Below are 23,123 nucleotides of genomic sequence, written 5' to 3' on the forward strand. Positions count from 1 at the left end.
AAATCCACTCCTCTTTTTACATGTTCTGTCATTTTTAGAGTGCACTATTTCTGAGTAATACACGGTATTTGTGAATATTGCACGCTATACAGAAATAGTGCCCACCATATAATGAAAAAATTAAAAGAGATAGACCCATTAGAGCAAAATCTGGGTAATGACCTCCCCCAATGAAACAACACAACACAAAATGGTGATCTTTGGCCTGTGCACCCCTAGTCTTGATATCTTGGCCCCCATCGGTCTCCTTTCCACTTCCATTTCGCTCCCTTCGTGCCCACTTTGTCCTTCTTTCGCTTTCACTCTGGCTTCTCTTACCACTTATCCTCCACTCTCCCACTCTCCCACTTCCTCACTCCCCTTCTTCATTCTTGACCTCCCCCCTCCTCTATTTCACAGTCGGGGAACCTGAATCCAAGACTTTCACCATGCTGTAGTGCTCCGGTTTCCAGTCCCTTCTGCCTGTTCTTGATTCACAATTAATAATCTATTTGCTTCTAAGCATGCTGATGTTGATTCTGCTATTCTTTTATATTCCCAGCTCACAGATTGTTTTTGCCACTTGCATGACAAGTAAACCAGTTCTACTGAAAATAATAAGCCGTGCCTTCCAGATTGCATCTCTAAAATGTATACAGGGCACGTTTCAGTGCCAGAGCATATAATCTTTGTTGTAAAGGGAGCTTCTTCATTTTCCCTCAGACCTCCTGCTATATGCAGGAGCTGTCACCACTGACTGTAAACAAGCTGGCTCTCTTATTTTACTAACAAACACAGCCTAGCTTTCGGTACAAGGTATTTGTCTGTCTTTATTCTAAAAGGACTCTTCCCCATGGGAAAAAAACCCAATCTTTATTGTTAAGACCCTTCGGATGTATTAAAGAGGGACAGTGCTGCCTCCTAGTGCAGGCGGGCTTGGTTGGAACTGGAGGCTTGGGGTTATAAGAGGGGTTTGGGAGTCGTCGGTAACTGAATGAGGTTTGGACAAACCTTTTTGGAGGATACAGAAAGCAATCAAGAGGATACAGTTGAGGGCTTGGCTTTCAAAGCGACTTATGTGCCTCAAACCCCCTATGTGTGTATAATGTCTTATTTTTGAAGGCGTGCATGTTAGCATTGCCACCTTTCAATGGTCACATTTGCAAACCCTGGGAAATGATGTGTAATATCTTCGCCGACAGTGTTTGCACCCAGGTGACTTTTACTGCCATTCTGTCCCATGGGAGAAGCAGCACATGCAGGCAGGGCCCCACCGGGATCCCTGCCAAGGAATGTGCCATCTGTGCCACACGGCGCCTGCTGCAATGGTTTCTTCCCGCTCGTGCTCATCTGGATTTCTGAGTTTGGCATTGGTGGAGCTGGACCTTTGCTTTTTTTCCCCAGCTCCCTTTAGTTTGCAATAGAATAGGTCCAAAGCCTTGGCTGACAAGTCGTCTTCTCAGATCGAGTGCTTGATAAATTATCTCTTGGTAGTTTTTGTTTTGTTTTGTTTTTTTATTTAAGTATATTTATTTATTTTACTTATTTATGCTACAGGGATTTATTTCCTGCACTCTCCCATCGATCGAGGCGGGTTACAAAGCTAAAACAAACATCAATAAAAGAAAAAAAGAAAAAGCAATCATACAACAACTAAGCACATTTTGTTGGGAGGAGTTTTCATCCACGCTTCCTAGAGATGGAAGGGGGGAGAGAGAAAGGAGTGAAGATTTGAGTTTTTCAAGTCATCTTGGCACCCCCTCAGTCTGTCGGATTCCTTTGCCAATCTCACAGTTGGTTGGGAGGAGAGGATGCCCAGCTGGCACCGTAACTGACAGGAGAGAGGAGGAGCTGAGCTGCCACATTGGTGCTCACAAACACCAAACAGCCAAGGAGGTGCCCCAGGGTACAGCGGAGAGGGGAGAGGTGGAGATTTTGAGATCAAGTGGTAGATCCTGGGTGCTGTGCAAGGGGATCGCATTCTCGCAGTTGTACCACAGCAGCTCTAAAATCTGTCTCAAGAGAAGAAAGGGAGCTGAGCAAGAGATTAAGGGACAACAAATTCACTGGTTGCAATTCTTTTATGACTCTTATCTGACAGACTCCTACCAAGTGCCATACTTTTCATGCTGGAACTAATTCTTCAGTAAAGTTTACATTGGGAAAACCACTACATTGTCCATCTTCTTGACTGGCACTCATAAGAAGAGAATAGACTTGGCTTCCAGGACCTTGAATGTTTATCATCCCCACAACCATGGAGAATCCACTATTTGGGGTGTAAAAAAAAGGCGTGGAATTATATTTATAGACAATCAATGCTAAAGGGCAACCAGTGCGTCCACCAATTTGTGTATCAAGCTGAGAAACAATTTGAGGACTGTTACAATTTAAAATGGCTGAAATGGTGGTCCTTATTGAACATACAACTTATGTTATGAAAAGTGAGGATCTCAGCTAAATCTTTTAGAATGTCAATAGGTGTAAACATATTAGAATAATAGTGGATACAGCGTTCCTTTTAAAAGAAAACACTTCAAGATAATAAAAGTTAGTACTGCAAGATTAAATTTAATAAAAAAAGGAGGTTTTTCCACACTAATGAGTTTGCCCTTTACCAGGATGACTTATTAAATAGTCATTCTGGCATCTGAAGTCTTTTCCTCCTTGAAAAGCAAAATATATAAAAAAAAAAATAAATAAATTATAAATTGGAATAAATTGTCAAAATAAATTGTTTTGAGTTAGTTTATATGATGTGCATTTAGATTTCTAAGTGTGATTATATTTACAGAGACATCTCCGGTATTGAGTGTGAGCCCTTAACTCTTTGACGTTCCCCTTAGTCGGGGCTGCACAAACAAATCTAGGCCATATCCGAGGTCAAAGCCCCATCCGGTGTGCCCTTACTAAATACCTGCTGCGGTGCCATAGACCCAGTTGATCCTCGGGCTCTCCCGTCACGTCTTTGCAACTGATGATCCTCTCTTCTTCTCACAGGTTTTCTTCAGCTGTTCCCTTTTTTTTTTTTTTTTTGTTTCTATCACCTTCATTGGGAGATTGCTCCATGCATCCACCACCCTTTTGGTGAAGAAATATTTCCTGTCGCTGCCGAGCCTGCCCCTCTGGAGCATGACTGCTAGCTCTACGTCAGAAACGATTTGGCTTTCTTTCACCAGCCCATGGGCCAAAACACTCTTGTGTAGAATTTATTAGGCCTCTGATTAAAACATGACCTTCAGTCTATGTAAGTGACGTAAAGGAAACATATCCAGCCCATAAAGGTGAATTTTGAGTCATTCATGTGTGTACAAATTAGCACTCGCATGCGCAAATGGCACATATTCACGTAAGCGCTATCTTATAAACTTCAAACCTAAGCGTGCAAGTAATGGCGCGCAAAGAAATATGTTCGTATAAGAAAGGGGGCCGGCCAAGGACATTCCAGGGCGGTTCCAACATTTCTGCATATAAGTTGCTATTTTATAGCCTGTGAAAGTGACGCACGTACGGCTGTTACCTGCGCGCATTTATGCCCTGCTAACATCTGGTATTAAGTCAGAATAACATTTTTTTATAGCCAGATACTACCGGGTGAGGGGTCTGGGTAAACTGGGGAGAGTTCAGGCATTGCGGCCACTTATCTGGATAACATTTTGTCTTATCCAGGTATGCGCTACTTAGCTGGATAAATCAAGGGATTTTTGAGACTTTTCTGTCTTTTGCCGCCACTTAGCCGGATAAGTCAAAACTTAATCTAGCAATGTTTAAAATACTGGCCGTGTATCTTTTAGACACGCAGACAAGTTGTTGGCTAGACTTAAGTGTATTTTATATAGTGTGCGTGCGTTTGCTTGCATGGTATAAGATAAAATACCCGTGCCTGCGCATTGCTTCCATATAACATCGGTATATAAAAACTAAAAATAAATAAATAAATAAATAAATAAATAACTGCTTAATTGGGCCTGCGCTCGCTTGTTTTAAAGGTGTCCTCCTTAAATACAGAGTAGCTCCCAAAGCACAAAAACTGTCCTAAACAATCGCAGGGGAGGAGTGAACAATAAGCTGCAGCTGGATGGATAAAATCCAGGGTGTTCTTAAAAGATTTTCACCTTCCCTTGTTTTCCTGTTCAGTATCCCAAAAATCTGTAGCATCCAGACAGAATCCGCACAGTTGGCAGCCCTAATGCATGAAAATCTGTGGGCGGAGAGTCACCCCTCTTCCGGAGCAGGTGTAGCTTCCTGTGTAAATCAGGGCAACCTGCGCACAAATCCGCTTTGGAAATTCACGCTGCAGGCTGCGGGCAGTTTGTGCTCGCAGACATTAGCCCTCCTCAGGCCATTTGAAAATGTATCTCCCTAAAGCTAAACTGTTAGCTAATCTGACTTCTCCGTTGGCCTCTTAACCCTTAAATCTCCTGTTCTCGCCTGAAAAAAACCCATTAGGGAGGGAGGGCAGGTATGGGCCTGTCTGGGACAGTTTTATTACATTAAGAAGATGCGGCGGGTAGGTAGATATGGTAGGGATTGATCAAACAGGCCCTTAAGGGTAGATTTTAAAAACTCGCATGTGCGTGACCATGCGTGCGCGCACGTTATAAAATCGGGGGTCGGCGCGCGCAAGGGGGGGGTGCACATTTGTTAAGAAGATGCGATGGGTAAGTAGATATGGTAGGGATTGATCAAACAGGCCCTTAGCATTTTAGGAAATCAGAAGACTCTCGTGAAGAGGGGGGGCTGGGGGTGAAATATGGAGTGGAGGGGGTGAAACTATCACTGCCTTACACTGATGTGCAATTTTGGGGGAGGGATTCCTTGGGCAAACGAGGTTCCTAACTGACCGGCGCCCTCTGAAATACTTTCCAACTGTATCGACAGTTCAGGGGGGGACCAAGCGGAAACAACTGAAGCCAATTTCTGTGGGGTTGCAGTCGATGTAGGACGCAGCCTTTCCGCCAGCATTCGCTTTTGTCGCTTAGGTAGGGAAGGAAGGGATTACTGGGGGGGATCCCGTCGCCTTTAGGGAAACGGACCCCGAAGACGCCGAGCTAATCCTTTCTGATGCTGGCAGTGTGCAAGGAGAAGGCCCCCCCGGCACGCCCCCATGCCCTGAGAGTCCTAACCCTTTTAACAAATATATTCAAACAATTACTTCCTAACACAAGCGTGCAAGAACAGCTCATAAATGATGCAAAACCAGGCTGCGAGTTTCAGTGAGAGGCACTGGGGAAACCGTGAGCTGAAAAAAAAGCAACTTTTAGCAGATCCTCAGTTCACCAGCAGCAATTTTTCAAATTACCTACAGACAGTTTGCCAAACTGCCCACATCCCTCTAGATAAAAGCAAACTGCTTGCTTTGCTGTGTAGAATAATTTATATGGAGCGACCAATTTGTTTGCTGGGGAACAGCAGGTTGCCTTCCCTCTTCCAGAACAATGCGTATTCTGCTAAAAAAAAACAGTGCACACTGCTTAGGTCTAACTTTTTGTCCTTCTTTTGTATTTAAACTGATATTATTGCTGCTAGTGATGGGGGCAGTCATGCTGGGCAAATATTGGGGAGAGCATTTGTGTGTGGAGACAGATAAACACAAGGTTGGCTCTCTATTACATGGGGATATATACGAGTACCTGCCTGTGTGTAATTTGCACGAAAAAAGGCAATGAAGGTTGTTTAAAATGTTGTGCTTGCAGTACGCGTCTCCCTCTGCACATTTAATTTCCAGAATATGTCTGGGGCCCGAAGTGAATCTTGACATGGTTACAATTTTTGGAGATCCACCCATACTTCTGAATGCCTGCACGTTATGGAAAGTAGGTGCCATTAATTCTCCGGGGAACTCCTTGGGCTTTTTAAAAAACAGCGGTCAGCAGAGCGTCTGGAAATGGGTTATTGTGCAGTTTACTCCTTGCAGCCTTGCGACCACTGCAGGTCTCGGTCGGCGGCGCCACCGTTGTTCCTGCTTCCCGTTTCCTCCGTGACTGATGGGGGGGGGGGGGGAGGTCGGTGCCGGCGTTGGCCGAGAGCGGCGACTCGTGGGGAGCGGGCAGAATTGCTGGTGAGTGCCACATGGGAATGCTTGTGCCATGGATTTGCGACCGCTGCTCCAGGGTCCGATTCGGATAATGACGGCACTGGATGATGGAAACCGAGGGCACAAACATAGCCCTGACACACCTGCTCTGGCTGGTGAAAGGACGCCATGGCTGCGGCGGGTCCTGTAACGAAAATGCTGCAACGTTGTCTGCCTCCATTTACAGCTGCCCCCGAGACTGTGAAAAGCGTCTGCAGAAAGCCCCTCTGAACTCAGCTCAGCTGCAACGTGCTTTATCCCTGCCTGGGAGATGGATTATCGCTGCAGATTGGGAAGATAGAAATGACTTAACCCAGTTTGCAGGACAGAAATAAGACTCCAGGTGTCTGCTAAAATCCAATTCATGATGCTTTTGGTGCTCGAGAGAGATGTGTACCCACATGAAAAATTTCACTTAATTCTTCAGCCATTGAGAATTGTTTTGAAAATGAACTGCAATATTTTAATGCAACATGGAAGGCTGATCAAACCGAAACCCTCCCAACAGGTTTCGGTTTGATCAGAAAAAAACACACCACCCCTGTGTTATTTGGAAGCCATTCCATCTGCCTCCTCACCCTCTAGATAGGGCATGCCAGAGGGTTCCTCTGGCTATCTACTTAGGAGCCAGAACAAAGATCACCAAGCCCACTTCAAAATATATTGGCTTCCAACCCAGAAATCAAAATGGAGCGTGTTTCTTCATTTACTGAAGTTAGTTATATACTGTATGTGCCCCAGTTTCAACAGGGTCGTCTCGTGACCCCACCTGAAGAGGGCCAGAACCCCTGCTCCAGTATTTGTTGGAGGGGCCACAGAACTGATGATTTAAGAGCAGCTAATGAGTAGATGAGGACCTGACCCACAATGGTACTTGTCGGTTTAAGTTTGTGTAGTAGACTCAAAATGATGGTGATCCTTCTGTAGGACTTCTCAAACCCACCAGCTTACCCAAGTTCACAGCAAGAAACTTCTGCCGTGCACCAGGGGCCAATTTTTTTGCCTCCTTTCCCCAAAGAATTGCCATTTTCTTTCTCCACAAATCCTGCCTTAAGAAGATGAAGATCGATCTCCTCCCACCCCTCAAAGCTCACTTATCAACATTTTTTTTTAGTTCTGAGCTTCTCTGTTGCTTTCCCCTGTCTGAATCGAGGTTTGCAAGTCATTTCTTTGCAATGTTCCAAGATGTTTGCCAGAGCGAAAGATCAGTTGGTCACTCCCCACCTGAACAACAGAAGAACTGTAGAACTATTTGGTTCTGGTGGTCCATGGTGGCTGTGGGTCTAAAAGATCTATTCCTGGATGTAGAGGCTCACGAGGATTTCAGTAATGCCGTCTTGGCTACGAAAATGTTAGAGAATCCCTTTTGATAATCAGGATCTATACTGTCAGCGTGGCCACCACATTCATAAGTTTTAGAAGCCCAAAAAATTCCACGTGTCCAAATTCTGAAGTGTTTGCATGTCAAAAGAATTTTAATAAGGTTCCTACATTTTCAGAAGAAAGTAATGCAGTCAGATAGTACTAAAATACAGCAAACTGAAGCACTGAACATCATTATTGTTCTTACTGTTTATAAGGCACCAAGAAAATCAAGGTATCGCCCAAGGGAAGGTGTAGTTAGAGAAAATAAGCAAACAAAGGGTAGGAACGGTTGCAAGCCTTGGGTGGTTTTCACTGTAGCTGAAAAAGTGATGTTGAGCGATGCACAAGGTTTCCAGAGCGGGATAGGACAGATATAGCCAGAAGGTGTACAACAGCAGCACCGCATTATCTTCTAAAAACAGCTCAGGCCGTAATAAAACAACCCAACACTAATACTGAATGGATTTTCGGAGATGGATGATATAATTAGTTCAGCTTTGTGGAGGTATGCATTACTGGGAGATCTGTTGCTAGACTGTACAGGGTCATGATATAGAGTAATTTGTGATTTGCAGAGGAGAAAATGGTTCTTTATTGCTCTGTTTAGGAAAGGCTAGGCTTGCCTTGAACAAACTCTGTAAAAGTAACTGGGACTGATTTTCATTTCTTTGATGCCACCTAAAGGAATTGGCTATGTTGTTTGAGTTTTGGACACTTGCTTTTTCTATGTCCGCTTTTAACCCTGTAGAGTTCAGACTTATGGTTATTTATTTATTTATTTATTTATTTAATTTCTTTTACTATACCGATGCTCAAGACTAGGTCTTATCGTACCGGTTTACAATGTAACTGAGGGGAAACCAATTAACATCAAGGTAGAAAGTAAAGTTACATTAAACAGGGAGCGTAAAACCTGGGCAATGGAAGACAGTACAGAATTTAAACTAAGAAACAATTAGAGAGAGATAAATATATAATCAACAAAAACTATAAGCTACGTAAACATAGATTTATCCTAGGCAGTTATTAGCATGGTATGTCCAGTGGGAGAAGGAAAGGGTGAGGTTGGGTGGGGGGGAAGGGGAGAGGGAAAAGAGGGGGGGGGGTAGGGATTAAGGAGGGGTGGGAGAATGAGAGTCAGTGATGGTTGAGGAGATCCTTCAGCGGTAGGCTTCTGCGAACAGCCAGGTTTTCAATTTCTTTCTGAATGTTGAATGGCATTGTTCTTGGCGTAAGTCTTGGGGAAGTGAATTCCAATGTAGTGGACCTGCTGTTGAAAGAGCACGCTTGTGAATAGAGTTGTGGACAGATGATTTGTTGGGGGGGGGCCTTGAGCGAACCTTTGTAGGCAGTTCTGATCGGTCTTGCGGAAGTATGTAATTCGAGTGGGAAGGTGAGTTGGAGAGTGGATTGCTGGTAGACGGATTTGTGGATGATGGTGAGAGCCTTGAAAAGTATTCTATATTGGATGGGCAGCCAGTGTAGGATTTTTAGGATTGGTGTGATATGGTCCTTGCGACGAGTGTTTGTAAGGATCCTAGCCGCTGCGTTTTGCAGCATCTGAAGAGGTTTGGTGGACGAAGCGGGGAGACCAAGTAATAGAGCGTTACAATAGTCGATCTTTGAAAACAGTATGGCTTGAAGCACCGAACGGAAATCCTTGAAGTGTAAGAGCGGTCTAAGTTGCTTCAGGACCTGTAGCTTGAAGAAGCATTCTTTGGTTGTGGCGTTAATGAATTTTTTGAAATTCATTCTAGAGTCAAGGGTGGCCCCAAGATCTCTGACCTGGTTTGCTAAAGGGATGCTAGCATTGTTTGCGAGGGGGTTGTTGTCACTAGGGGAGATAACCAGTAGTTCCGTTTTGGAAGTATTTAGGATCAGGTTGAGACTAGAGAGCAGAAGGTTGATGGCTTGTAAGCAGTTGTTCCAGAAATTTAGAGTAGAGATGGGGTCCGAGATGGGGATTATGATTTGAACATCGTCCGCGTATATAAAGTGGATGAGATTGAGACTATTGAGTAGCTGGCATAAAGGGAGTAGATATATATTGAACAGGGTAGGGGAAAGTGACGAACCCTGAGGTACGCCTTGGTTTGATGGAATGGAGTGAGATTCTTTGTCATTTATTTTGACTTTGTAGTGTCTGTTGTTCAGAAAGGATGTGAACCAGAGCAGTGCAGAGCCGGATATGCCTATTTCCATTAAACGGTTTAAGAGGATAGTGTGGTTTACCGTGTCGAACGCGGCAGAGATGTCGAGAAGGGCTAGCAGGTAAGATTGTCCCTTGTCAAGGCCCATCAGGATGTTGTCCGTTAGAGAAAGAAGGAGGGATTCTGTGTTTAGGCGTTTCCTGAATCCGAATTGAGAGGGGTAGAGAATATTGTGGGAGTCAAGGTAGTCTGTGAGTCGGATGTTGACAAGCTTTTCCATTAGCTTGGCTATAAAAGGTAGGTTTGCAATGGGGCGGAAGTTTGCAGGGTTGGCTGGGTCCAGGTTGGGTTTTTTAAGTAAGGGTTTAAGTGAAACAGGGTTTAAGTGAAACAGAACTGGTTATAGGCGAGGGTAGTAATGTGCCGATTTTGGGCTAGAGCCTTAATAAGCGAGCACTGTATTTATTGATAAATTGAATGAGTGATTAAAAAAAAATACAGCTTTGTTCACTTCTAATACCAAATGGATTTTCTAGCACATACAACCGAGGTTAGTTAACTTGATATTAATATGAAACACCGTATCCAGTAATGGGGTTAATAGCATCTGTTTCTTCTTCATGCACGGTTAGACACATTGACCCAACTGTCGCATAACATAACATGGCCAAAAATGTTCCATGAGATTGCCTTCCTAGAACTTTCTGGAAATGTATGATGAAATGCTGGCCGTGTGCATGAAGCAAATGGTCACACTCTATAGCGTCTGTTGCTGAGCAGCACACTTATAGCTTGCTAACTGCGCCCAAAATAAGTGCACGAATGAACAAGACATGGACAGAAGTTGGCCGAGCGTGTCTACCTTCGTTTTGCTACCTCCAAAACCTAGAGCCCAATCAGGTTTTCATATAAAGTGAAAAAAAACAAAACAAAATTCAGAGCAATTTACCCAGGAAAACTGACCTGTGTGGAAATTGCTCTCCTCAGAGCAGTCTACAAGTAGGCACGGGATTGACAACCTGTGCAGTTTTTGCTGAATTAAAATTACGTGAAGAAAGCATTTCCCCTCTCTCTGCTGCGCAGAGGAAGGAGGTGCATGCATGTAGTCTGTGGGGACTTTTGTTTCCATGTAAGCACATTTTCAACAGAAAAACCTAAGGGCCTGATTTTCAAACTGGGTTTTGCACATGTAAATGCATCTTACCCATGGAAATGGGCTTTTGGAAATTACTATAATATATGCCATTGAATTAACCATAGGATTTACCTGTGTTAAGTGCACTTTATGCAGGTAAATGGCTTTTGAAAATTGCTACAATAGTATTATACATTTACGTGCCTAACTCCTTTCAACATTCACCTGCATAAATATGCAGTTTTCTTTCTTTTTTTTCTTTTGTTAGATTTGATTACTCATCTTTCCAATCCTAAGGTCATGTTGAGTTACATTCAGGTGCTGTTGGTATTTCCCGCACCCCAGAGGGCTTACAATCTAAGGGTGTCATTCAGTAAACCAGTATTTATTGTACCTAAAATGCTGTTTATTGCATGATATACCCCTATTGTGGTGATACTGCAAAATATTCATGATCTTGCACAATATTTTCTTAAAAACTCCCCCACTATTGAAATTGGCAGCTTTGTATACATATGCATGCATAACATTTACTAATGCATGCAAAGCAGTTAATGCATAGGTAATCCTACGCTAATAATAAAAGGTGGCTTGTCAGCCACATCCACCCTGTGGGAGGGGGGCAGTAGACACCAGTGACTTGTGATAAAGTATGGGTAGGATCTGGGAAGTGGAGTGAGAAAGCTCTCGAGTTTGAAACAGGGGAGAATATTTTTTGAAATGGGAGGAGTTTGGGGAATGGGAGGAGTTTGGGGAAGGGGCGTGGCTTTGCTGCACGGTATTAAAAGCCTTTTTTATTTTTACTGCATTCTGCATGGTCATCAAGATAGGTGCAAGGAGGTGGGTGAGGGTCTGCACAGACTCCTGGAGGGTATTTTGGCACATTGGGAGACATTTTGGGCTGATGTTGGCCCTTTTTAGAAGATGGTTGCCATCACACATTTTTGCCCTTACCCTGCGATATTTTTCTCCCGGGAATATTCCATGAGAAAAAAATATCAGAGGAACTCTCTGTGATATTTTCTTGTGAGAAGGGTGAAATATTGTGGAAACTCCCACCCCACAATATTTTTCCCCCCTCACAATAAAATCTTGCACCTTAGTGAATGACCCTCTAAGTTTGTCCTGGGGCAATACGACGTTTCCAAGGTCACCAGGAGTGTTAGCCTGGCTTCCCTGGTTCTCAGCCTACTCTTCTACCCACCCGGCCACTCCTCTGGAAAACTATCTGCAGACTTTGCGCTTTGGCAGGCTAAAGAAAAGAGCCCCCTGAATTCTGAAGCTAAATCTTTAACTGCTGGTCCAAGCTGTGCAATATAACTCACGTTTGTCAGGGCTCGCCTTTGTCAGGGCTCGCCTACAGCAGCTGTAAATGTGGTAAGTGACCCTTCTAAACACCAGGGGTCAGTCCAGTGGGGACCAAGAAAAGCTGGGAGACTCGCACTGACCAGGGAAACAACCAGGTCCACGTCCAGTGGTTGTTCCTGTCGCCAACTTCCAGCCCCGCACCTTTGAGGGAATTAACAGCAACCCTCCTAGCTTTCCAACTCGTACATCTCTACTTTGCACTTAGCCAGAAATAAACTTGAAAACTTCTCTTTCTCTTGCTTCTCCTCAGCCACTCTTCTGGTGCCTCATGGAAGCACTAAATCCCCTTCCGGAAAGCCTAGAGTGCGAAACACCTGCCACCAGCTCTGGAGGCCTACCCTCACTTTCCGTAACTTCTCAAGACCTGCCTCTGAGGGCACATTCAGCAGCTGGACAGAGCTCCTTCCTGGGAAACACACACACGCAAAGCCAATTTCGGTGTGGGTTTGTAGCAAAATTTAGTGGATTTGTTAAAAAGCCGCTTAACAAGCTATGCAGCAAGATTTAGCATGCTTATGCCAAAAGAAAAGTCCGAAACAGCAGGGTCCCACTATTCCTGCCCATTGAAGCCTGAACGTGCATTGGCTTAAGAGTGTGAGCCTGCCAAGTAGCATTATTCCTGTCTCTTCTCATGGCTTCCAAGGTCCGCTCCTAGGCATTTAAGGGGGTGGGTCTGATTGAAAACTACTGCGTCAGAGGTGCACCCTGCAGAGGAAGGGGGCACCCGTTTCACTGCATTGCTCCTAGGCATGGCCCTAAGGGGCCTGTTTGGAAATCTGGGCCTGATTATAGCCATTTAAAGCCAGTTGTGGTAAATAATTGTAACCCTTTTCATGGAAGTGGCATATTTCTACAAGAGCACACAAAGTAATTTATAGTTTGGGGTCGTCTACACTGGTCTTCTTCACTCCCCTCCGTTATCCCCAAGGAGTGGGTGCTTTCTGTGAGGAGGAAGCTAATTGCTTGTGGCCCAGGCGGTGAGATGCTGTCCGTAATGTGTAGTTGGTTATGTGAATTGGTGCTTTGATGATGCTGGTCCGGGACAACTGGAGCAGGCCACAGAGCTGGGTGTTCAAAATAAAATAGTTTTACTGATTGTTTCCAAACTGTAATCAATGTCCAGCTTGTAAAAAGAACTGGAAGTACCGCTGGATTTATTCTCTCGGTTCCTGGGGTGATGCCTCTCTCATTTATTTATTTATTTATTTATTTATTTATTTATTTATTTAAAACCTTTTTTTATACCGGTGTTAGTGTGAACATCACATCGGTTTACAATATAACAAAATGAGTAGAATATACAATTAACAAGGGAATAAAACAGGTGGGTGAAGAGAAACGCGGGAAAGCAGCATAGAAAGATAGTACAACTGGTGTAGAGTTCTCAACATAGGTAACTATTGGCACATACTCCTGCACTGAGGGTGTGAGAGGCCCAGTCTCGAGGGGGATCCCCTGCCCTGTGTGGGATCCCCTTAAAGCATGAAACAGCCCTACCTGAGTTATTTCCTTCTACCCAGCCTGTGCCTGTGACCCCGGGTGGGGGTAGATCCTGTGGAGGGTCTTCAAATCTGTTCTTCTTTCTCCTTTCTTCCACCTTGCTCCCTTTCATGGACCTCCCAGAAGGAAAGGTCTGTGCTGACAGAGATCAAGTTATTAGCTAAATCTCCACCGGAGATGAGGGGGTGACAAAACAAAAGAGGAAAAACTTCTTCACTCAGCCATCCCAAACAGCACTTCTGACCGTGCAACTGTCACTGCGACGCGCGCATGTTCTAAAATTGGCTACCTGGTGCACACTCGCGTGACCGATTTCATATGGCGCGTGCACCGATTCATGCGCGGAAGGGGGGTGTTTTGTAATAAACGCGCGGCAATGCGATCGTGCCAATGCGATCGTGCCATCCCCAGTTCCCTAATCCCCCCCATTCCTCCCTTTTTCCCTCTCCTCCCCGACCTCCCTACCCTATTTTATTTTCGAACTTAGCTGCTTTCCTGAGCAGACGTTAAGTTCCGTGCACCAGCTGGTGCTTCCCCGGGAATAGCACCTGGCCAGAGCCCGCCACGGCCTGCTTCTTGTCAAGAACCCGGCACTTCTGCACGTACAGATAGATATGCGCACGGCCGGGCCGCTACGAAAATGCGCTCGGCACGCGCGTATCTGCCGGTATTGACATGTGCTGGGGATTTGAAATTCCCCCGTATAATATAAGCTCCACCCACTCAGGCAGTCTGTGGAGGGAGGTGGCTGAACTGTGGTATCCTTTCTAGCTGGCTTGCGGAATGCTAGGGACATCTAGTGGCTAACCCAGGGTAGTGCCACACAATATTAATGGTCCTATACCATGCTCCTCTGCTGTAGATAGCAGACTGTCTACACTTCTCACCTTAATGACAGACGGTGGAAATTACTTGAAGAAAAGACTGCTCCTTGTCTCTTGAATAACCTCCAGTAGTGCTCTGCCCTTGTAGTTACTTCTAGCAGACCAGAATCCTCCTGTCACTACTGGGATACTTGAGGATTAACTCTTGCATCCTCTGGGGTATAATTTATTCACAGGACCTACTGTGGGTTGGTTTAGCATCTTATTTAGCTCCATCCACAAATGTGTTTCAGCATCTCCAGCCATGCGCCTTTCTCCTCCTTTGGGTAAGATCTCCCCTTTTCTCAAGAGCTTCTGCATACCCTCTACTGGCAGAAACCACCTAGCGCATATCCAAAGGGGTGCACAGGATTGCACTATTACCACTCCCTAATTTAGGGAACAGAACCCAAATAAGATCAGGTCTATATAGTTTTACTTTTTATAGAGAAATTGGCAATACAAATTAACAAATGAAATAGGTCAAAACCAGAAGTTGATTAACCTGTTCCTAAGGGCTGGAGTCATCTTGTGGACTTTATTAGGAAGATCTGACTCACCAGTTTCTAATGCTGCATATCTTATTTTTATGGGAAAAAGAACCTGGGACTATCACCAGTTCGATTTGTAAGCTCAAAACCCAATTTAATGGCCCCTGTTTCCACCTGATACCCCTGAACAGCAGGAAGAGTATTTAGAAACCAGATGCTAAGTGAACTGTTGCAAAGATTTTCCAATGTGAGGGTCATTTGTGTTGAAATGACTCACTTTGGTTGGAACCAGTAGAGTACAGTAAGCTCTATTATGAACAGAGCATGTTTGCACTACTCTAGATGAGTGCAGTCATCAGTGTTCTAGTGTTCGGCTCCCACTGCAGTGGACGCCATGTGTAATAGGTAGAGTATTTTGTGCCGGGGCTCCACACGTATATTAATGCGTATATTTACCTTCCTTAGGGCCTTGTTTGCCCTTGCACTACCGTTTCAATGCTGCAAAACTCCCGAGCTGCATAAATACCCAAATATCTCTGGTTGTTTGGACTTCAAACATTTTTTTTTTCATGTTGTAAAGAACGATTCTTGCCGTGAGTCAAGGGATATTTGTGTTTTTCCTTTGGATATTTGCCATGTGCACGACATTCTGCACAGCTCCTAATTTTGCAGCCTTGAGTCCTATAAGACTTGCTTCACAGCATGAAATGGGAGAGTCTGTGGCCAACGGTAGATCAGGAAGGGAAGCTTATTTATGCAGAAAATAGATACTTCTTGCATTCAACTCCAGCCTGTAGGGACTGGCAATTGAGCTGACCCTCATGTTTCTATCCAGTTGAATTAGTAGGTCTGTATTCTGTACTTAGTCAACATAATAACACACCCAATAAAAGAAAGCTTCTGTATCGCATGTCCTTTCCTGCTAGAAGAGATTGCATCACACAGTATTTGTGTATTAAGTTGCATGAAGACTTACAGAAGATGTGTGAGAGTTCATGAAAATTGCCTAAGGAGGTACTAATAGTAAGATTAATAATAATAAAAATAATAATAGAGAGCTGTATTTATACAGCATATAAACAGGACTGAAGTACTATGCAATTATATAAAAACATCTGGGTGGATGACTTGGCAGCAGGAGTACCAGGTGTCTGGAATGTATAAAAGTTTCCAAGAGAGAGAGAGAGAAAGGAGCATTATTATTTATTGCTACAATTATTTAGTTATTTGTCTCTCATTTGATTACCCACATTTTCCATAGAAACATCAAGGCAGGGAACAACAATCTGATACATAATAAAATACACCATGCAGGTCCTTACATTGATCATCACACAATTGGTAAAACAATACCATAATAAACACAAAACCATAATGTAACACAACCCACACCACCACTGATTCCCTGTCAGTTTGAACTCAGTGGTTACTTAAGTCCTGGCCGTTATCTGCAATCTGTTAAAATAAGGTCCAGTAAAAGCTTGCTCAAAGATCCAGACCCTGGCCAACTCCCGAAATACACGTAACAAGTTTTGCTATGCACGGTGAGTTCCCTAAACATTATGGGGTAAGTTTTCCATAGGATACCTAACTGGCGCTCTATGCAGCTACTTTCAGCTTTGCACAAATCCAGCCAATGTTCAAACACAAGGTCCATGCGTGCTTTGTGTTTGAAATTCAGCTTGTTTTGTGGCTAAATGTACGAGTGCAGACACTTCTACTGTCTGTAATGTGCACTTGTCCATGATGCATGTACATTACATTTTGCAATCATTTTGCATGGCCATAGTTCTCTCTTCCAACCCCTGGGAATGTCTCTTTTTATTGCTGATAAAAGCACACGCATTATGCAAAGAGGAGTCTGCTTTTAGTAATCTGTACATCAACCTATACAGATTTAGCCATTCTAGCCACATCAACCCCATTTTTACCCACCTAGTTCCCAACTAAGGGTGAATTTCCAAAACATTTACATGTGTAAAAATAGTATATACGAGCATAAGTAGCTTGTACTCACATATATGCTATTTTATAAACAAGAAAATTATGCGTGTATTTTTGATCTTACGTGCCAATTTATGTACGCAAAAAAAGGAGCGTTCTGAGGTGGGGTTGCTAATTTTTAAGAAACGTTCACGTGTACATTTGGCAACTTATTTGCATGATGTCACACCTGCTAATTATCTTGTGCAGTTGATAGACCCATCTGTTGTTTAATATTGATTAGGTGGGAGGCGTGGGTGAACTGGGGTGAGTCCAAAGTGAAGAACTAGGAGGGTCTGGATGATCTGGAGAAGGACTGGGTGAACCGGTGGAGGTTTTGGCAAGCTGGTGATTTCAATTACGTGCATATGTTTTAAAATATACTGACTTCCACACGTAAAACAGAGTTTTACCCTGGCAAGCCATAATTATTTTTTTTGCACATAATATACTAGAGCATGTTTTTAAAATAAGTAGGAAAGGTTAAGTGCTTTAAATTTATGGCAGATATTCAGGTGTAACCAAACATCTGCACCTTTGTTGGGAGGTAGACATAAGCATACTTTATAATCTGCGCATACGTGATACGGGCAGGTTATAACATACTGTAGTAGATCTCCGTGCGGCAACATACATGCATATATGGAGCCATGCAGAGTTCTTTCAAAGTTATCCTCTAAGCCTTTGAAACCCCAGGTACAGAATAAAATGCCACCGTCATTGTACCTGCATCCTATAAGGAACGGGCTAATCTTAAATGTATATTTACAGGTGGATGCACAGGAAAGATTGAAATGCTTTATTTCGCTTTCCTTTGTTTCTCATATCTTGAAGATGTTGGTCGTATTTATTTGTGAACCATCTAAATCAGAGATCTGCAAGCAATTCAAAGTTGAACTTCTACCAGATTTTTAAGGGTAAAAATTTCAAAATGTACACACAGTCTTTTCCATCTGCGCAAACCCAGCCGACTTTCCAACACACAGAACCCATGCACATTGATTTGAATATCAGCTTGTTAGGCAAATAAAATACATGCGCCCGCTTACGTGGTGCTGAATGATGGTATGAAGTAAGCACGTTGGAAGCATGTCTACTACACGCGTACATTTTTGAAAATGAAATGCATGCACCTGGTTTCCAAACATGCCTCCAAAACACCTCTATTCCATGCAGGCCAAAGCACCGAGCTGGATATGACTGAGCCTATGCATGCATGGATCCCTTTCCTTATGCTGCTTCTACATAGACTGTTGTCAATATGGATGTGCGGGGCACTTTAGAAGAGGTTCGCCAACTGATTTCACAAAGCTCCCAAAAGAAAATCGGTATATGTGGTAAAATTTGCTTCATATCTTGAGAGTCCTGAAGGAAATTTGAGGAAATTCAGAGTAGATTTCTTCAAAGTGGGAGATCAGCTTCAGATTTTCTCTTGATGTGTGCCCTCACCCTTCACCCCCTCTCTGGCTGATCTGTTAAAGTCCTGCCTTGTTCAAGTCGTCTTGCTTTGAATGGTTCAGAATCCCAAAGTGATCAATTTGTGTTCTTACCACCCTGTTTCAGGCTTGAAGACCAAAGCTTTCATTCCCGTCATCTGGCTTCCCCTGCATGGAGTCCAGGGCTGTAATTAAGATTATGGCCCCCATTATTAGAGGACTAAGGGTACGGATTTCAGCAGGGAGCGTCCCAGGTTTTTGGGCACCCTCAGAGTCTGGTACTCTAGGCGCTGCCTCTGTTGGTTAAACTCATTAAAAGTTCCGTTTTTCAGGATATCTGAAATCAGTAGGTGCCAACAATGTTTTCATTTTACGTATTTTGGTAATGCTAAAAACCGGTCTGTTTATGAGCCTTCAGGGCCAGAATCAGACTTCTGTAAGTAATGTCCTTTAGCAGCTGTGCATCCCGCCAGCATTGCACACATTTTAAAGACTGCCCAAGATCTATGAAACCAGTCCATCTTTTCTTTTTTTTCCTGGCTGAGAGGCCACCCACACCTTGATCCGGAAGGAACTAACCCTTCGGTATGTTATTCAATCTCTTACCGTGTCTCAGGCTGAAAGGAGATCCATGTCAGTTTTCCCAAGCCTTGGTAATGTTTGCTGGGGCAAAATATGAAACTCGGTCCTATAAATTCAACCTGAAAATAAAAGTAATCAAAGGAGTTTAACTCTTGAGAGTTAGACAGAAATGTATTGGCTTAGTTCAATAAAGATTTGACACAACTTATTTGCTGATCATTGTGGGGTTGATTTTCATGCATAAAATCTGGTTTTATGGGTGTAAATGCCTCTCTTACATAACAGACCGGGGCTGTGTGCGCCTGACCTGCATATCCTCGGGTTACATGTGTGCTTTTGCATGAATTGCAGAAAGGCATTCTGGGGAGAGGAAGGTGGAGTTGGAGCAGAGCTGGAACTTGGATGCACTTGTTTTGGTTTTAAAGAGTGTGTCTGTAACTCGACTCAGATAGGTTAACATCCTCCAATGAGAGGAAGTGTAAATGTTCGTGTGAGTTAATCTGGGCATGTACCGGGCTAAGTGCGTGAGTACTTTCAGAGTGAACTTATGCACATAAGTTTGCTTTAAAATTGCTGTATAAAGTCTGCATGTACAAGTTACACGTGGACTTAAACTCGATCTGCACGGTTAGAAAATTACCCTCTCTATGTCCAAGGGAACTAACAGAAGCCCCAGGGTACTGTACCCCAGCATCAGCGTGGATGACACCTCTGGAAACTGATAATGTCTGGCAGGTGAACCATTCTTAGCCAGCGGAAATTAGTGGCTCAGCGGATCCGCACCAGCCTCCAGGTAGCTAGAGTATCCCACGTATGCAGTGCATCAGTTCTTCTTTGTAGATATTTGCAACTGAGCTTTGCAGCTCTACTGATCGCACACGTCTCCTGGGTAGACCTGTCTGTGAGCCTTTCTTGGAGCCTCCGACAAAATAAATGGAGGAGACCCCCGTGGCCTCGTGGGACCCCCCAGGCTATCAGTCTCAAGTTTTTAATCAACTCGGATTGCCATCTGGGAGACCCCCCCTTGCCAGAGAGCAGTAAAATGATGATACGCAAGCTGCTGTCCTTCTTCATCCGCAGTGCGTTGCGTTGCCACTTCCCGGTGGGCACAGCAAGCTCGTTAGGTCTATGTTTGCCACTGCTTAATGCAGTCAGTTGCATGGGCTGACAAGTTCTATTTTCTGTCTTGTGGGATTTATGATCCCGCTTTATTAACCACTAGCTAGGGTGTTCGGTCCTAAGAAGAATATACGAAAAGCCTCTCTCAACAGTACTGGGAATTATGCATTTTAAAAAAACGTGAGAGGTTTCATAAGTAACTATAAGTACAACTAAAACGAGATATGTAACAGCTCTCGGGCTCAGGTGACCGAGGCAGTGCAGCCAATGAAAGGTTTCTTACCATCTCTGTCCCCTCTTTCTGGGCTGTTAAATGTTCCACGTTTGTACCCAGTACCTCTGGCAATCTACAAAAGCATGATTTAAGCCTGTTCACTAGCATTTCTTTGGATATTTTCCATTTAAAATGTTCAGATTTCATTAAAAAAAACACAGTAATGCCCTTCTTCTCCTGAAGTTATCATTTTTCAGATAAATGTTACGGCTTTATCCAGTCCAGAAGTATTGGTTAAATGTTTTCACAGGTCCTTCAGCTGGCAGTTAAAACAAACTGTATATATATATATATATATATATATATATATATATATATATATATATATATATGCACCCGTTTTCAAAGCATCAGGGGTTCAAGAATTTTGCATCCAGTTATTGAAACTTACCGAGGAGAAATTAGCATTGCGAGGTTTCTGTGTACTTTCTTTAATCTGAGATGTTTTGATCTAGTTTACCATCACCTCCAGCAGAGATTATTATTGCAACCTTGACAGACAAAGCTTTATGTTTGAATGTTCCCCTGAACTGTTAAGAAATGCTTAAGTATCTGTAAACTGTGAGTAATCGGGAATTTGCTGCCTTTTATATGAGAAAACAAGGAAGATCTGTTGTGTTCAGGTTTGGGATAAGTGAATAGGCAGTTTTATGTGAATGATGTATGAATGGATGCATCGTGAGGGTTTGACGCAATCAGATTTTATGAGGTTAAATGCGTACAAAGATTTATTGAAATAGAATTTGGTTAACTAAAGGAGGTATTTAAAAGGTAGAGATTGGGGTATTTTTTTTGTTTTATATATATATGTATATATATATATATATATATATTGTAAGGCTATGTCTCTTTGTACCTTGGTTGACTCCACAGCTGGACTTCCCAGGGCAGATTCGCACTGCAGTATCCTAGGGCACTCAACTGCACCACCGGAGTGCTGGTCTGCAAACACTGCTCCGTTGCACCACCAGAGCCCACGAAACGTTCACCAGGGCTTCTGCTCCCAGATACAGTTCAGTGGCAAAGGTTATAGCTCTCCACAGTCTCAGCACCACACAAGGTTCACACCTCAGTTCATAGGGCCTTGCTCTCCTCCCCCCTACCCCACCTAGCACGACTGCTGCAACATTTTGTTCAGAAAGGGGGTTTTACTTCTCCAGGGTCCCAAACATTCCTGTCACGCTCCAAGCTCAGTTCATAGGGCCTTGCTCTCCTTTCCCCCAGCACCGCTGTATTCTGGGGTAGACTGTCGCCACCCGCTGGCAGGATAAATAGGCACTAAGCTGAGTTTGCTTGGCCTCCCCCGACAGTCCTATGTTCTCACTTTTTCAGGGGGCATTGGCACCACGGAGCCGCCTTGCTCAACTCCTCTCTCCACCCCCCACTGTCCGCTCTTACCAGCCTTTCCCTTCTTCTGGCTCCTCCTGCCTGGTTAGGTTAGCGCCTGAGATCAGGTTCTGGTGACTTTCTGCTCTGCTGCTTCCCTGGGCTCTGTGGGCATTGTCACAGGCTCCTCCTCCAGCCCTGGTTGTACCTGACCCTTGCAGACCCTTCCTCCGTCTGGCTTAGAGAACGGGACACACTTCCCATTATTATATATATGTATAGATAGATAAGCTTAATGCTTTATCTGCAGAAAAGAGCCTTTAGAAAATTGTGCGACCAATGCACACAAAATTACACTGCATGGAGTATGTTTTTATCATAAACATGATATACGTGCAGAAGTAGCATCTGCATGCATACATTTTGAGTATTTAGTGTATATATTCATTGTTTAAAAAAAAAAAGGACTTCCTGCAGCCCTGCTACCACTCTCCCACCCTCCTAAAACTGAAACTAGAGCCCGGGCCTGCCTGGCTGGGCCTCTCCCTCTTGAAGTGTTCCAGGGTCAGAGGAGAGAGGAGCTCCCTGGCCCCCCACTTACCACCTTTGCGCCTGCATGTTTAGTGCTGAGAGGAGACTTTAGATTCAGTGCTCAGAAAGCAGCCTCCATATGCAGGACAGGCGCAGGAGGATAAACAGCGACAGGTGCCAGCTAGCAGTGTCATCCTTTCCTGTTAGGGGTTTTTGTGCCTTCCCAGGTCTTCGTCTACCCTCATTACTATGGCAGGCGGTGGAGAAGGGAACGTGCTGGTCCGAGAGTGAGCGCTGGCTTCCCCAGGGCAGCAGCAAGGCAGTTCAGACACATGGCAGAGTCACCATTTGGATGCATAAAAATGGGCTTAAGCACTGTTCTGGAGATTTAATGTAACTCCAGCTGTTTCGGCCTTGAGGCTGATACCCGATGAGCCTTTCGAGCAGGCAGACAGCAATCTTCCAAGAAAAAGGTTTCCTGCGACCAGGCTGTAAAATGGCCTCATGGCTCTGAGAAGCCGCCACCAAATGCGCTGAAATATACCCACACCGTGTGCACTTCTCAAGGGCAGCCTGGAAAAATAGGACGCAGAGCCCTTCTGCCGGCCACATCACAAAGCCTGCTCTGTGAATTTCCTTCCCCGCCTAAAGACACAAATCATGCCTTGACTACTAAGCCAAGGCTGCTTTATTTTCTCCCTGAACATATCCAACAATACTTTCAATTTCCACGGTGCCTTTCATCCAAAAGAAAAACCACTCCGGCGGCCCTCAATATTTAGTATTTCTGAACGAGAAAAAAAAAACAAAAACGTGGGGGAGAATGCCCTGGCGACAGATTTCTGGCTGGCAAAGTATGCAAAACGTCTGGAAAGGCAAAGGTAGAAGAAGAAGGAGGGCTTGTAGGGTTTTCAGCTGGCACCGATTTTCTTTTCGGTGCAGGTT

At 44.1% G+C, this 23,123-nt stretch overlaps 1 protein-coding gene across 1 annotated transcript in view; it reads left to right on the plus strand.

Annotated features, from left to right (window-relative positions):
• Positions 1-23,123, plus strand: part of FLRT2 (fibronectin leucine rich transmembrane protein 2) — a 92,501-nt gene that overhangs the window by 62,412 nt on the left and 6,966 nt on the right. The gene's annotated exons all lie outside the window — the stretch shown is intronic.

The sequence above is a fragment of the Rhinatrema bivittatum genome, chromosome 4 (assembly GCF_901001135.1).
Source record: "Rhinatrema bivittatum chromosome 4, aRhiBiv1.1, whole genome shotgun sequence".
Taxonomy (NCBI): domain Eukaryota; kingdom Metazoa; phylum Chordata; class Amphibia; order Gymnophiona; family Rhinatrematidae; genus Rhinatrema; species Rhinatrema bivittatum.